This window comes from Quercus suber, unplaced genomic scaffold, assembly GCF_002906115.3.
Source record: "Quercus suber isolate HL8 unplaced genomic scaffold, Cork oak 2.0 scaffold_34, whole genome shotgun sequence".
NCBI lineage: Eukaryota > Viridiplantae > Streptophyta > Magnoliopsida > Fagales > Fagaceae > Quercus > Quercus suber.
The window spans coordinates 1911125-1917124 of record NW_027069499.1 but is presented as its reverse complement, the minus strand read 5'-3'; the positions used below and the strand labels follow the sequence as shown (position 1 = coordinate 1917124).

The 6000-nt window shown below is 34.6% G+C and overlaps 1 long non-coding RNA gene across 1 annotated transcript; it reads right to left on the bottom strand.

Moving 5' to 3' along the window:
• Positions 1-735: 735 nt before the first annotated feature.
• Positions 736-3014, bottom strand: LOC136066419 (uncharacterized). The gene is made up of 2 exons (XR_010627919.1): positions 2699-3014; positions 736-1052 (listed from the first exon to the last, which is right to left on the bottom strand). It is a non-coding gene; the product is annotated as an uncharacterized LOC136066419 (long non-coding RNA).
• Between the last annotated feature and the right edge of the window lie 2986 nt (positions 3015-6000).

The window sequence follows — 6000 nt, the reverse complement described above, 5'->3', positions numbered from 1 at the left end:
TTATCAATTATTTTCAAAGGTCATAATTTTACAAAAATGTGTCAATTATAATGAAGAGTCATAATTCTTTGAGGGCCCTGAATTTAGTGAAATACATAATTTTTGTAAGAAATTCTCATAAATGGAAATTTCAGATTTTTCTGCATTAAGACGATTTGGTGTATCCCTTTTGTAAGAAATTCTCATAAAAGGAAATTTCAGATTTGTCTACAATTGGTGAATGTGAGGTATCCTAGAGGTGAATTGCATTTAACTCGACAACAAACTCTTTCAAGTGGAGGCCATTATTATCTTAAAGAAAGTGTTTCAACATACCTCAAAGTTAACTAAATATTTTTTATGATCATTTTCAATTACTTTAACAGACAGGCCAAAAACAGTCATTTCAGTTTTATAGTAGCAAATGGTGAGGCGTGCTTCTTGTGAGTGCATTCTACAGTTGTTGACTGCAATAATTGCAGACTTCCTTGTTGATAACTAGGCTAAAAGCATCCTCATCAAGAATGCTAAATATTTTAGTATTTACCATTTCAAAATCTTACTTTATCAATTTTAACATACCAATTTACAATCCACGAAACATCAAACATTCTATTTTTTTTTTTTACAATTTCATTTAAATATTCTTTCTTTATGTTTTCTTTATTCATTCTTTATGTTTTCAAATAACTATCATTAACTACCATGTTTTGTACCCAGCAACAACCCTCCAAATAAAGCCTCTACATATGCATGTCACTCAAAATTTTTCATTTGCCAAGACTGCATTACTACATGGATCACATACACAAGATCTTCCCATTACATTTTTCTCTGAACAGAAATCACATAGCTTTCTATTCTGATACCAAGTGACAATAAAATATTACTAGTACCATTAAACAGAATTCAAACAGTTTAGATAACTAGTTTAAGTAGAAGTTGGGCCTCATCAACGGTCTAATTCAGACAGTGCTTTGAACTTGAAGGTGGCTGTCTTGAACCTGCCCTTGCCTTCAGATTTGAAGGATTCTTTTAAGGTGTCTTTAGCAGCAAATGCTTCACCAAGTTATCTGCAAAAAATTATTTACAGTTAAAGATAAAACTAGAGTAAATAGTTACAACTAGAGTAAATATTAGTTCTCAACAACCAAGGAAATGAATCCAAATGTCTAAAGGTACAATGCCCTGCTTTTCAATAACCTTTTAAAATTTTCTATAAACATCATGAGTATAAGCATATATGCCACTGAATTCAAACATGATGTATGAAATTTCATACTAGTATAATGTTCATACGTGCACAATAGCAATGGAAAATAGTAAGTCTTAATTGTTCAAACAAATGTATCTGAACTTGAGGCATGACGCAAAAGTACTAAAACATCATTTAAGAGACAAAACTACAGGCAGCACGGGTAAACAATTTTTGTAGCAATCATATATGTGCATCATGATACGATATATAATGTGAATACACTGAATAACTTTCACACAAGGTCAAGCAGTCAGTACACTTGTCCAATATAAAATCTTAATTGTTAAATACACACTCTTTCAACTTCAGCCTACCATAAGCTCCATACAGGGACGAACGCAGGATTTTAAGTTGGGGGGGGGGGGGCCGAAGATAAGCGAAAAAACAATTTTCAAATACGCATTCATATAGTATTAATAAACTATTAACCAAGACAAATACCCAAAAATCATTGTTTCTTAATATATTAAAATACAATTATCTACTAACAAAAACAAAAAACACGAAACACTATTGTTTCTTTATACAATCATCTATGAAAAGGGAACTCGAGGCTCTTTCAAATTTTCAAAATCATCTACAATTGAATCCAAACTAAATGTCGAAACTATATCCTTTTCAATGTACAACATCAAAGAGTCCGTCAAAAAATCATCTTCCATTTTGTTTCGAAGGTAAGTTTTGACAACTTTCATAGCTGAAAATGCTCGCTCTGTAATAGCAGTAAAAACTGGAAGAGTAAGCACAAGTCTCACCATTCTATAAACAAGTTTGTAGTGTTCTGAATTTCTAATTCTCACTAACCATTGAGACAACTCAGATAAACTTTTCAATTCTTTGAACTCTGGATCCTGGACTACATTATGCTCAGATAAACTTTTCAATTCTTTGGTCGGCCTTACTTATAATTTATGTCTTTGGGTTGTCTCCATCTTTTTGACACTGACCCACTAACCTAATGAATCCACCACCAACACTATAAATTTATTCCCTGCACTACTAACAAAAACTTTTCTTTAAGTTTTTAACTTTATCTTCTTCTTTTTTCTATCACTTGCCCGTTGCCCAACCTCACTTGTCCCTATTATGCCCAACTAACAGTCAACAAAGAAAAAACTAATCTCTACAAACTCAATCTCTGTCTCTTTGTCTCTCTCTTATCTATATAAACAAAAGAGATAGTCACAAACACAGACAAAGTCACAAAGCCAAAAAGGCAAAAAAAAAAAAAAAACACCACAGGCAACAAGCCAGCAACACAGATTCAAATATTCAATTCACAATCACCAACATTTAGTTCCAATTCACAATCACAATCACCAACACCACAATTCACAAATATTCAATATTTCAATTCACAATCACAATCACCAACACCACAAGTCCACAAGGCAATCTCAGATTCTCAGATCACAAAGTCACAAACATTTTGAAGTTAAAGGAAAAGATAAGAGTAAATACCTGTGAACTGTGAAGGCTGGAGCGACGAAGCTAGGCTGAGCAGATCAAGCAACCGGCGTAGGCTGCGGCAAGTGTGTCTCGTGACTCTCGAGTCTCGCCAGTGTGGGTACTCCGTACTCGAAAATGGGTGAGTCTTAGAAAATGCCAAATGAGTGAGTCCGTGAGTGGAGTGGCCGAGTGGGTCTCTACTCTCTCAGTCTTAGATCGAGGATCGAGCGTCATCGGCGTGGGTCTCGTTAGCGTGGGTCTGTATCGCAGCTATCGCCTCTCCCTTTCCTCTCTCTTTTTTTTTTTTTTCTTTTTTTTTCCTTCTTGTTTTTCTTTTGCTCTCTGTTTGACTAGTGAGAGCTGGAGCTGGACTAGTGAGGGCTGAAAGCTGAGTGTTTTTTTTTTTGTTTTTACATGGACTGGCCGAAAAATGTGGGCTAGGAACTGGTCGGAAAATGTGGACTAGGGACTGGCCAAAATGGACTGGCCGAATTGGGCTAGGGGGGTTCATGATTTTTGGGAGGGGGGCCCGAGCAAAAAACGTAGGGGGCCAAGCCCATTTTTTTGGTTTTTTGAAAATTTTACCTGCTAAAAAAAGAACAAAAAAATTGGGCCGGGGGGGGGGGGGTGGGGGGGGGGGGGGGGGGGGGGGGGGGGCCTGGGCCCCCTTTAGGCTCAACGTGGATCCGTCCCTAGCTCCATATACCTTAACTCAAACCCAAATTGTAAATAATTACAACTAGACTAAATATTAGTTCTCAACAACCAAGGAAATGAATATGAATGGGAAATAAGGATCGCAACAAATCCTATTATGGTTTATATGTTGAGCAAAGTTTAATTTCATGTGTGTAGAGAAAAATGCAAATCTGTCTAAAATTTGTTCAACACATAAAACTCTAAAAGATGATACTAGAATTTTAAGGAGGAATTTCAGCAAACACAAACCTGTGCTTCACGTTCAATGCTGTTATCCTGAGGAGTGAAGCAAGATTGCTAGTATCACTCTAGTGTTTTGGTTATACCACAAAAAAAGAATTGAATTAGATAAAATTATAGGAATAGAATTAGAAACCAAAAAAAAAAAGTAAGGTGTACCTGACAAGAGAGAATTAGAGATGAGCTGAGGACTTGTCCACCAAAGCTCAAATCGGGGCCGTGCGCTGGTCAACGGTGGTTTTGGAGTGCGAAATTTGGGTAAAGCTTTTAGCTTTAAGATCAGATCGGGAAGAACTGAGCAGCAATACAAGACCCACAAAATCCCTAACCCAAAACAAAACCCAAATGGAAGCCATTTGAGATGAGACTATGGGTTTCAAGACTACTGGGTTTTTGGTTTTGGTCAGGGAGAGAAGACTGTGTTTGTGATGGTGGTTCAGTCAGAGGGAGTAGTGAAGCGGAGATGAATTGGCGGCGTGGATTGAGGGAAGGGAAGAGCGACTTGGGATAAATAGAGAACCAGAAAAAAATAAAAAGGAAGAAGAAGAAGAAGAAGAAGAAGAAGAGAGAAGGCAGAGGCGTAGGCGTAGGCATGGGAGAAAAAAAGAGGAGATAGGCGCGAAGAAGAATGAGGGAAAACAAAAGGAGATAGGCACGAAAAAGGGAAGCGCGGTTTTATTAAACAAATTTTTTTTTTTTTTTTACAATCTTGCTACAGTTGGATAAGATTTGAGAAAATTGATGAAGAATACTTTTTAGTATTTATAGCATTTAGTATGTTAAATTTTAGCATTTATAGAATTTGCCCTTCTTAACGAGGATGCTCTAACAAGACTACAAGAGCTCATGGGTTCTAGTTAACTCAACTAGTAAAGTCTTTAATAGTTGAATAAGAAATCTAAAATTCAATCCCCGTCTACACCAAAAATTGATTGATATCTTGGTCTAATAATAAAAAGATATCAACAGAAGCGGATATCATAAATTGAAATTCTTTATAAAAATAAATAAATAAATAAATAAGACTGCAAGAGCTCAATCTCCTATAAATTTTATCAAGACCAAAAACAAGATTCAATTGAAAGCATGATATAAATACAGCATAAGCTTTCCCATGTGATGTATCATACCATACAGTGATGAAGATCATAATGTGATGAAGCTAGGAATCAAGTCTAAGGGGGTAACATAACCAGCACTCACACAAATATGCACACAGTCATGACACCATTATGGAAATTACAGTGTGATTCATGTGAATACTAATGGTTACTTTAATGCAAGACAACCCACATAAAATAGCATATATTCATCTATTTTGAATCTTTTATACATAAAAAAGAATTTCCCTTTTTTTTTTTTTTTAAATCAAAATTCTACTTCACAAACAGCTACATATAGACCCCAAGCATAGCCGACATTGAGACCACCCATATCAGTGGGGGAAGAGGAAGATGTAGCAGCTTACATAGGACAGGCTTCTTTCTTATGGCCGAGTCTCCCACAACCAAAACACAAAGTCCCAATTCCCTCATAAAGAATCGGTAGAAAAAGCATAATTATTCGCCAAGGATTTTAAAGGCTCATCCAAGTTTCAGGCAATACTGCTGAACTACAAGGTTATTGACATTGATATCTTACTGTTATATACAATAGTAGATTGTGTAGGGGCAAAATATGGAGCTTCTTAGACGGTAAAGATATCAGAAAAGTGTTTTCATAATCCAGATACAAGTGTCATTGCAGATTTGGACTTTCTTGTCTGGATTTTTGAAGCTTTAAAGGCCGAAGAGATTTTAAAATAATTTTAAAGATCATAATTTCATACTTAGTTTCCGTTTGAAAATAATTATTTTTATTTGATCCAATGTTATGAAATAGAATTATGAATTAAATATATTTGATGACAAAACTCGATGGTAATTTACTCAAGATTGGCTTCATATCACACAAGACGTGTTAATCAGCATAGTAAAACAACATTCTATCATTTCAGATTGATGTCCAAACGCTTCGTCTGATAAAAACAAAATGGGTATATTTTCTTTTCTTTTTTGGCTAAATAACTAAATGCGTATATGAATTATGTGGCATTGGGTAAATTATATTTAGCTTAACCAGTAAAGGTTTTTATCATCAAATAAAATTTTTAGATTTGAAACTTGCCTACACCAAAAAAATAAAATAAAATAAAATAATCAAGCATATGCACAATACAATTATACATATATATATGGATTCAAATTATACTCTCTCTCTCTTTTATTTTTTATTTTTTAATTTCTTTTTATATATACACATGAGTTTACTCTTTCAATTTTTTTTTTTTTTTTTTGGTTTTTTTATGATTTATTTATATTAGATTCTTCGTCTTT